The sequence below is a fragment of the Ostrinia nubilalis genome, chromosome 9 (genome assembly GCF_963855985.1).
Source record: "Ostrinia nubilalis chromosome 9, ilOstNubi1.1, whole genome shotgun sequence".
In the NCBI taxonomy this organism is placed as follows: Eukaryota; Metazoa; Arthropoda; class Insecta; order Lepidoptera; family Crambidae; genus Ostrinia; species Ostrinia nubilalis.
The window spans coordinates 15,705,581-15,717,189 of record NC_087096.1 but is presented as its reverse complement, the minus strand read 5'-3'; positions in this window follow the sequence as shown (position 1 = coordinate 15,717,189).

The window sequence follows — 11,609 nt, the reverse complement described above, 5'->3', positions numbered from 1 at the left end:
CTCACTCACTCATCAGAAAATCTCAAAAACTATAAGTGCTAGGAGTCTCAAATTTAGCATGGGTTTTCCTTATAGAACGTAGGTGCTCACTAAGACGGGATTTTGCAAAATCAAATCCTTAAGGAGGTTAAACGGGATCCACACGTACGAAGTCGCTGGCGGCCGCTAGTTTCTTATATCTTCTTTATTCAGACAAACAATGGTCTGCTTTCTTAATTGGCTTAATTTTAGTTAGGTTTTGTTTTTGAATAGAACACAGATGTAAATATAATAAGCGTGCTATTCATAAGGTTGTTTGTGCGCATTTCATTTACGTTTCAAATTTCTTACATGCGTCATGTATGAATGTATGGAACTATTCGCCACCGCTCCGGCGCTTACCACGCTCATGCAATTACTATTCATGAGTACGAGGATTCTATTCAACATAATTGTACTGTTGAAATGTATTCGGTATGTCCACTTTAAAAGCTTTAAATTTTCATGAGATATCACATTTTTTGAATTGGAAAAAATGTGCACCACAGTGCAAACGACTTTTCACAAACTCTTCCGTTCGTTTCAGAAAAATGCCGTCCACTGCTGTACAAAATTCTACCACAGCGATTTCAACAACGATCGGTCCTACGCTACCTGTATTACTTCATAGTATAAAAAAAGTCGCTTTCTGCTGTCTGTCACTATGTAGATATTACCTTTCACCTAAAAAATATTTCACCCCGTTATCTCTAATAGCGACGAAGCAGGATTTTTTTAACTTCAAATGCGATTTCCTAAAAATCACCATTTTCGACTTAGATCCCTTTTCACTGGGGGTACAGATATGCTAAGGCCTTACCCACCTTATTTTAAGAGACATTTTACATTTTCTTGCAAATTTCTAAGATTTTGGAAGCATGAATTACTATCTTAAGCAACACCCAGATATTATTGAATAACTGCGAAAGATAGGTCAATCCTTAGTGTTGACCATTAATGAAACGGATTTACTAAAACTCTTTTGCTTAATTCTCAGTGCCCCATCTCCCACAACCATTTTACGGAAAAATTGCCGCAGACTCAATTTCAAAGTCCTGTATCTATTATTTATGCTCATATAATAAGCTTAAAAATATATAGTAATCATCGGACATATATTCTTGTAGTCCATTAATGAAATGGATTCTTGAATTTCACTACCATTATTGAGTAAAATTTAAAAATAATTTGGCAAATTTGAAGATTAACGTCACATTTTGATCGTGGTTTTTGGTTTAAAAACACAGCAATAACTGCAATAAAAGTATCCCAAAATAAAGAATATGCATTGTAGAATAGATTTCTATAGTTATTGTTTAAATATTAGTAACCACTTTGTCAAAATATTGATGTGAATATCAGTATAAATTACAATACGCAAGCCGACATTGATTAGTATGGCGCGAGCGCCCGTCAAGGCAGTACTTGTGTCACTTTTCCCGCCATGACGTTTACGTGCGTTCGTGTCGTGAAACGGTGATTTATACGGCGACCAAATACATTTGATACTATGTATTACATAAAATAATATACTTGATAAATATCGAATGTTTATTTACATGACTATGTCATAACAATGAAATCGCATGTTGCTAAGCAACCATAAAGAAGGTCAGACATGACACGCCTCCGCCGCGATTCCTGGCTGCGGCACTGCTGGCACCAGTGGCGCCGGCAGCAGCTGGTCTAGATGGCGCGTCCAGGTCAGACCGCCGTCCGTACGCACGACATAGTGTAGCTTGCCCAGGCGCTGTACCACTGTGGCAAATGTCCACTTCTGAGCGGAGCTTCCGTAAAGTCTAGCCTGCACTCTGTCTCCACAAACAAAATGTCTTGTATGTGAGGCCAATGTGTCATTAGTTCTCGATGGAGAGGTTGATGGGGTTTTGAGCATAGTATGAAGTCTAGTCCTTACTTCTCGGCCAAACATGAGCTCGTAAGCTGAGTGTCCACTAGCGCCAGGGGTACGCCTCAGTCGGTATTTAATCACTAAGAGTTTATCCATTAAGTCGCCTCTCTCCCCCGTCATTGCACGCAGTGCTCTCTTGATGGTCTGTACGAACCTTTCAGCTTGGCCGTTGGTCGCTGGGTGGTATGGTGCGGTTTTTCGGTGCGTTATTCCGCATTCTGTCATAAAATTTTCAAATTCTGTTGACGTGAATTGGCGGCCGTTGTCTGAAACTAATATATAAGGCATTCCGAAAGTGACAAATAATTCATTTAATTTTTTTATGCACCATGAACTTGTAGTGGTTTTTGTTGGGATAATTTCAACCCATTTTGAAAATGCGTCAACGATAATGAAAAGATAGTGTCCATTTGATGGACCTGCGAAGTCAATATGAACTCTTTGCCATGGACCGTTTGGTTCTTCCCAGTGATGAATAGGAGCTCGAGTTGGTTGATTCTGTTCTAAACGACATGCTCTGCAAGATTTGACCTTATTTTCTATATCTTTGTCTATGTTCTTCCAATAAACATAACTACGAGCTAGTAACTTCATTTTCAGAATACCAATATGGCCCGCATGTAATTCGTTTAGTATCTGCATGTGTAAGTTTTTTGGAATAAATACCCTGCTTCCTTTTAAAATGCAATCATTTTGTAGAGTAAGTTCATTATCTTTGTACCCATAATGTTTCAGAGATCGTCCTGATTTTAGCGCTTCTAGTATTGGCTTAAGTTCATTATCTTTAGCAGTTTCTCGAGCGATGACTTGCGGCCCTATCTCCAGTGTGTTAATTTGCTGTATTTGGTACGCGCAATGCTGGTCTATTGAATTTTCTTTAACATTTTCTACAGGAAATCTGGATAGGTAATCTGCATTGGAGTTATTCTTTGAAGTTCGGTATTCAATATTGTAATCGAATCTAGATAAAAAATGTGCATAATGAAACAATCTCATGGTGCTGAGGGCTGGCAAGGTTTGGTTCGGGTGAAAAATCGAAGTTAATGGTTTGTGATCAGTAATCAGTGTAAACTTTCGACCGTAACAGTAATGGAAGAATTTCTTTAACCCCCAATGTATAGCTGTTGCTTCTTTGTCAATTTGACTATACTTCTTTTCACTTGAAGTTAAAGATCTCGACGCAAACGCGATTGGCCGTTCGGACCCATCAGGGTATCTATGCGAGAGAACAGCTCCCAGTCCGAGCGGTGACGCATCAGTAGCTAGAACAAGTGGCCTGGCTGGATCAAAATATGTCAATACTCTTTCGCTAAGAATTTCTTTCTTTATATTATCAAAACTGGTCTGGCATTTCGAATTCCATATAAATTCCGTTCCTTTCTTCAGTAATTCATTCAGAGGGTTTGTAATTGCCGTTAGATTTGGTATGAATTTATTATAGTAATTTGCCATGCCGAGGAATGTACGTAATTCATTAACGTTCTTAGGTGGTTTCGTTTGGCATATGGCTTTTACTTTGTCTTTGTTTTTGTGTAAGCCATGCTCGTCAATAGTGTGACCTAGGTAGTTAATACTGCGTTTAAAGAAGTGACATTTCTCTTTATTCACTCGCAGATTGTTTTCCTTAAGCTTTAAAAGAACTTCTTTCAATCGTTGACATAATTGACTTTCAGATGATCCTTGAATAATTATGTCATCAAAGAAACATTTTACTCCGCTTAGTCCTTGAAGCAGTTGGTCCATGAATCTTTGCCAAAGACTTGGTGCTACTTTGACTCCAAACATTAGTCTATTAACTTTGTATGTTCCTTTATGTGTGCTAAGGGTTTGTAGTAAGGCGCTTTCTTCGTCCATTTCCATATTTAAGTATGCTTGCGTAATGTCAAGTGTACAGAAAATTTTACCTCCATTCATCTCCGAAAATATGTCTTCAATTATTGGAATCGGATATTTTTCATCTTGGATAACTTTATTCAATGTTATCTTGTAGTCAGCACAAAGTCGAATTGAACCATTAGGTTTTACAATTGGAACGATCGGCGTGCCCCAATCAGAATGATCAATTTTTGTAATTACGCCTATTTTGCAAAGGCGATCGATTTCTTCATCTACTTTCGGTTTAAGAGCGTAAGGGATTCTTCGAGGTTTTATAAAAATTGGTTGTGTGTTCTCTTTTAAATTGAGGTGTGCCTTGTAGTTGGGGATTTTACCAAGATCAGTTCGGAATACTGAAGAGGCAAATTCTTCTAATACTTGGTCTAATATATTATTTTGAGGTACTGATTCAACTAATCGAACATCTGCTAGTTCAATGTTTAATTCTTTCATCCAGCTTCTACCAAATATTGGATCAACATTTTTGTCAATAATATACAGTTTACCATAGAAATTTTGATGTTTGTAAATTCCTTTGATGTAAACGACTCCATAAGGTTTAATTATTTCTCCGGTGTAAGTTCTCAGTTTCATATCAGTTTTGAAAATCTTTTTATTGATATTCAGGGCTTTGTAGTCGGCAAGGGACATCGATGACAATGAAGCACCCGTGTCAAATTCCATCTTAATTGTTCTATTTTCTATGGTGATAGTAATCATATATCTTTCTGTGACTTCACTTTTGATGAGGTTAATATCAGCTATGCTTTCATCACTTACAGAATTCAATCCATCATCAATCTGATTAGTCTGTGTCCCTTTCAAGCATACTCTTGCCAGATGTCCTACTTTTTGACATTTTCGACATGTAGAGTTGATTGCTCCGCATTCATTTGCACGATGATCAGGCTTCCCACAGCGAAAACATTTACCTGATAGGTCTTTAATTGACCTAGGTGATTTTCGATTCATATTCTGCATCGCTGGTTTTTTATTAGAACTGATTATTTTGTTGATGCAATCAGTACGTTTTTCAATATCAGATGTAATTTTTAAGCTTTCTGTTTTACCCAATTCATTTGCTGAAGCTATTTGTAGTAATTTAGCAAAAGAAGATGTGTCCGGTTCTTGTAATATTTTCGTACGAATTTCGCCATCTTTAAGTCCTCGTATAAATTGTAGAGATAGGAAGCTTTCTGCGGTAGTTTTCTTGCAATTCATGCATTTGAATTCACAATTTGATGATAGTTTCTTAAGTTCTGATGCGTACATTGCAATGGTTTCATTCTCTTGTTGTATTCGGGAAATAAATTTATGTTGTAAAGCCCAAATGCTGGGTTTAGGGTCGATGTATTCGTCCAATATTGCGGTAAGTTCTTCATAAGTTTTATGTAGTGGATCGTCTGGTGCACACAGATCATATAATTTCTCATGAAGTTCTGGTGGTAATGTAGATAGCAGAATGTATATTTTTGTTCTAGGCTCAACGATTTTATTTATTAGAAAATATACCATCAATCTTTTATTAAAATTTCGAAATGACTCTTTTGCGTGTAATGGTTGAAATTGTAATTTCGGTACATGTCCAGTTGTAATGTTTGTAATCGAAGATGTATTTTGTGAATCCTCATGAGTGGATCTATTGTTCGTACGTAATTTCAAGAGTTTCGTTTTTAAAGTAGTACATAATTCTTCTATTTCGTACCTTTGTTGAATTTCCTGTTCTAACAATTCTTCGTCCACTTGAGATTCTATTTCTTCTTGTGTTTCTAGAAATTTTTGTAATGTATTTTCCAATGACTGTAGTCGTGATTCAATCTCTTCGTTACATAAGTTTTCCTGTACGTTCAAGTAATTTTCTGTTCGTGTAAGGGTTCCTCGTAGTGCAGCTCGCACTCTGGTGTAGTTTTTATTTGAATTCGGCATCCTGTCGCCAATTTATTACATAAAATAATATACTTGATAAATATCGAATGTTTATTTACATGACTATGTCATAACAATGAAATCGCATGTTGCTAAGCAACCATAAAGAAGGTCAGACATGACACTATGCCGAGAGGTCCCTGTTTCAAGTCGGCCGTTTGGTGTAGTGGTTCGAAACGGACTAATATGCCGAGAGGTCCCGGGTTCGATTCCCGGCCGAGCAGAAACTGAAAGGATGAATTTTTTTGACGGGTCTGGGTGTAACTATGTATATTATGTATGTATTTAATTTAATAAATAAATTATTAAAAAAAATATGTAAGTGGTATACTTATCTGTTACGGTTAATGTGATAAATTGAAAATTATGAATAATCGCTGGTTATTATGAATAATTACCGACAGGCGAGGTAAAAGTGATAAATTAATCACATTTATCAGTGATTATTTTATCATGTAATCTTAATACTAACAAATATCATAAAAGAGAACACCGGCTCGTGTACAGCGCTCATGTACAGCCTCACATTTTGAACGTTTTGATATCATTTATTAATATAATTTGGCATAGTGAGTTTGGACTGTTTTTTGCGTTACGTTACTTTCCCATAATGCCTATAAAACATTGTTTTGATTTAAAGTGAAAAATAAGTTAAGGAGCGGCGGGGGTGGCCCTTTTTAGACTTATACACACTTAAATGATCTCATATTAATCACATTTACCAAATCATGAGGTAATTATTCATAATAACCGGCGATTATTCATAATTTTCACATTTATCATATTTACCGTAACATTTATATTTTATGCATAATTAATTTATTAACTTCTAAAATATATTTTATATCCTATTAATAGATGAAGTGCTTCGTATTTTAATAAAATTATTACCTGACTAGGTTAAAAAGGTGTAGAATGTTATTTTGGAGATAACTTGCTTCCATAGAGAGAGATGCTAGCTAAGTAATGCGCTGAGTTCGAAACTCAGTGTCGCATTAGAAATTCACACACACAAAGAAATCAAAATATTATGTGCTCATTATCCACTCTGGTATTAGTATTTAACGTTCGAATAATCTTTAGTACTATGCAAGCAATGTAAACTGTTTACATTATGACGTCGCTGCTGTCATCATTGCTTTCACAAGCAATTATGTTCTGTTTTTGGGCATATTGTTGCGACACCGGCTCAAGGCTCAAGGGGGCGGCTCTTGTCACATCTCCCTTAAGTTTCTGTGATCTGTGCTTGCTTCGAAATTGATGTCAATTAAATATTCCTTAGAGCTTTTGATTTAAATTATTTTTTTATTTTGACACGTGTTTAAAAAATCAAGGTCAGATTGCAAGAAAACGTAACATTGCAACTCGCAATGTCTCAACATTGATGAGGAGATTCCATTGTAAAGTCTGTATTCGTTCCTAGGATTCCCCTAATACCATCAAATTAAAGAGAATTCAAGAGAGTGCAGTTTCCCATCTCATGCTTAGGGGCCACGGTTTAAAATAGCGTGGTTGCATAGAGCCTACAACGGGCAACCACGTGCGCTGCTCATACTAATTTTCGATACAAAAGCAAGTGTTGGCGCCCTCACGAGTTTTAGCGGAGTGCCATATTATGGTAGCGGGAGTAGACTTAAGGGAAATCTATGCTTCTCCGACGGCCAGTTGTATGTAGCATGCTCCAGAGTATGCGCACAATTCTGGTCAACACTAGGGATGGATAAGTGTCGCTGTCGCTGGCGACAGGGTCTTCTTGTTCAGGGTTCTTGGCGTAGGTCTCAGGCAAAATGAAATCCACTCGTAGAAATTAATAAACTCAGTGTATTCACGAGAATAATTACACACAGCACTAGAGTCGTATCGGAACTGAGTGAACCAACGGTTTTGCGATAGGAACGTCCGACCCGAGTGATAGTTGAACACAGACTGCCTAGTACTGCTGTGCTGTACTGTAAAGTTTCATCAAAATCTGTTCAGTAGTTTTTGCGTGAAAGAGTAACAAACATCCAGACATCCATTCAAACTTTCGTATTTATAATATTAGTAAGACTAGTAAGAAGTAAGATAGATGAAATATTTTAGTTATTTGTTTAATAATAATTATTATTATTTATTTATTTATTTCTTAGCTCTGTCTGATAATGGATCTGGAGGAGTTGCAATGGCCACCTCCATTGCAACTCCGTAACAAAACAATAGAACCCCATGGAGTTTGGGCTTGTGTGATTCGCCTTGACGAATACTTCGTCCCTAAATGATATCCAGGGTCCGATGATAGAGCTGTAAGAGGGCATTTTTTTCACTATGTGACTGTCTTTATTTTGTACTTAATATATATTTTACATATTATACCTATTCGTGTTTCATTATTATTAATCGAAATATAAAATTTTTTGAAAGATTACATAAACTCTATTAAAATTTTAAATTAATTTATCAAGTTTTAATACCTTATTCTACCTTAATATTAATAACTTTATCAAGTCTTAATACGGTCACAGCTCAAGATTTTTTTGTCCATTTCGGCGTTCTTTTTACTCTTTTTACGTTGCGTTGACAGTTTGTACCTAAATTCGCGCGGAACTTTTTTGTGAAATGGCTCTTAACCATAACAATGACAGTAATCTGTGCTTTTTGTATGGAGATTGACAGATTATTGACGTTTGTCAAAGATAAAGTAAGATGGTGCAAGTCAGCCTTAGATCTTTAAAACTACGCAACGGATTTTGATGCGGTTTTTTTATTATAGATAGTGATTAAAGAGGAACTTTTAAATGTATACTTAGCACTGTGCGAAGCCGCGGCGGGTCGCTAGGTTAATAATATACCTCGTATGTTCATGTATGTTTAATAAACACTTTTAAAACATCAGTACTTATAAGTGAAAAGTGAACTTACTGTATACGCTTGCATTTTTATAATTGTGGCTGGTCTAGAATTTCTGTATTGTTGATTTTTTGTTTTCGTCTAAGTACTTCATAAAATTCTTACTTAGCTTCTGCACCAGGTTTTCCTTTGTGGGTTTTTGTTTTACACAGGAACTCTATGATGCGTTTTAAACACGACTATAAAAATTACTGTTACTTACCAATAGAATTGCAATACTATGATTTCTTATGATCCTATCTTTTTTCTTATTATGAAATCTAATATAATTATAATGCCATATCATTTTGCATCTGTTAGATTAAATTCCAAAAATTAATTCATACAAACGTACGTAAACACAAAAATAATTTTGTATAATATTAGATACGTACCTAATACTTACATGTTTTCATAAAAATATCATGTTTCTGTGTACTCGAGTGGCATTTAATTTAATACATTAATAATATCTTTATGGTAATGATGTTGTTTTAGGGTTCGGTAGAATTATGGGAAAACCCAATTCCTAAAATATCACTAAGAGGATAACAAAAGAAGATAAAGGCTACTTAATATAGTAGCAATTTTGAAGGTATAAAAAGCTAAATTTATAGAGAAAAAGCGACCCCTTAGTACAATGTGTTCAAATCGCGCTTGACCGATTTTTACCACTGGTCTTGAATAAGCGTTTCAGAAATACCAGTAAAGTAAAACAAATAATAGCTTTTGCATGAAAAAAGTAAGGCTAGGTTTGGTTCGGTTATAGGTTTGCAACATCTTACTTTAACTGTAACAAACGTCAAAAGTTTGTCAAACTCGATAGTCCAGTCATTTAAGCTTAAATTAGGTAAGAATCTCGGAATTCGAGATACCCAGCTGTAAGTCTGTAAATACTTGTAAATTGACACCCTAAAAGTTGTCTCAAAACCTACATATGGTAGGGTGTAAGCAACTATTAAATTTTAAGGTCAAAGGTCACAAAAATCGGGTTTTTGCGCTTTTTTTGGAAATATCTCATTTCCTATGGGTTTTTTGCTATTTGTATTTATTATCAATATTGTAGAATACTAAATTTTCTACAAATTTTGTTCAAAAAAAATTTTTATACGGTGAACCGTTTTCGAGATAGAGGGCGGCCGCTAGTACTTATAATAAATCTGTAGAGGTCAATTCTATACATGAAATATATTTTCAAAATAACTATCAGGGGGTGATTAGTGATCGATACTGATGCCAAAAATGCAATCAGTAAAATTTTTGTCTGTCTGTCTGTCCGTCTGTATGTTCCTTATAGAAACAAAAACTACTCGACGGATTTTAACGAAACTTGGTACAATTATTCTTCATACACCTGGGCAGGTTATAGTATACTTAGGAATTCCCACGGGAACAGGAATTAGCGGGAAAATCCTTTTGTATGAAAAATCTAAACGCTTAACGGAAGTTAGACGCTTGAAATTTGGCATGTAGGTAGGTACCTTAGTAAACTTAAAGCTTATTTACAACAAGGATTTCCCGAAATTCCCACGGGAATTAGCGCTTAAGTTGACCTGAGGTGATGCAGTGACCGCGCGCTCTCCGCCCTCTATCTCGAAAACGGTTCACCGTATAAAAACATTTTTGAAGCAAAATTTGTAGAGAATTTAGTATTCTACAATATTGATAATAAATACAAATAGCAAAAAACCCATAGGAAATGAGATATTTCTAAAAAACGCGCAAAATACCGATTTTTGTGACCGTTGACCTTGAAATTTAATAGTTGCTTACACCCTACCATATGTAGGTTTTGAGACAACTTTTAGGGTGTCAATATACACGTATTTACAGACTTACAGCTGGGTATCTCGAATTCCGAGGTGAACTTACTATAATGACTGGACTACGATACAAAAAACGATGAAAGTAAGGTAATGCAACTGAGCCTTAATTTAAAGATATTTAGATTCTCAGTTTGCTGTTCTTTGCTACTTTGACTGTATGGTTAAACCCAAACTAAAACTTGGTTAAATACCTATCTACTGCCACTAAAATCACAAACTAATTCGAAGTTTCGAGAAGCAAAGTTTTTGACGTCGACTTTGGTTGTTAGTACACAATATTGGTTTACTTTTAGATTAATTACCATGTGATTTCTCTTAATGTAAATGAGAAGTTTGAATGAGAAGTAAATGATGAAGTTTCTCATGGTGCATACACGTAGATGAACCTATAGGAACACTGATTGTGTAACAAGCTAAAGAAAGTGGAATCTCCTTATCTATGTCTCCTTACTTTGTTGTATTAAATGATATTTTGCAAAAAAAAAGTAAGTCTGAGTGCCGTCATCTATTCATTAAGTAAGTTCTAGATAAGAAAGAAAACATTATAAATCTCGTTGTTACTTTTGACATAGACAAGCATCGAATCTCGTAGTCTGCAGTGGTACCTACATCGCGACAATAATGGCATGTTCACACAGCAGTCCGTTTTACATATACGTCATACGTGTCATAAACGTTTTTCATCGGCGATGGCGTACCTAACTAGGTACGAATATTTGTTTTGTACACATATTCAGATCCAATAAAAGTATCGATTCGACAAAATATACAGCGCCATTTAACGAAGTTACCTCACAATACGTACATCACTAGATTAGATAACGATAAAAGAACATTATTAATTATTAAAGTGTAGAAAACATTTAAAATTCTACATTAATTGCTTTCTTATCAACCAGTATACAAAAACAAACAAGTTATTAAAATTTTGCTCCTCCTACAGTGCGGCTCTACCTTATAATGTAGATAAGTAATTAATGTGCTCTTATAACCTAAATAAAAGTAAGTAGGTAGTTATTAATACAAACAGCATAAAATATATCCGTTGCCATCAAAACACAGATAACATTCGTCCAATAGTACAGTCAGAAGAAAAATAAGAATAAAAATATCAAATCTTCAGAGTGATCAGGGAATGTTTGTGAAAACAATCAATGAATAGAAAAATTCCAATGGGAAATGAGTACAAT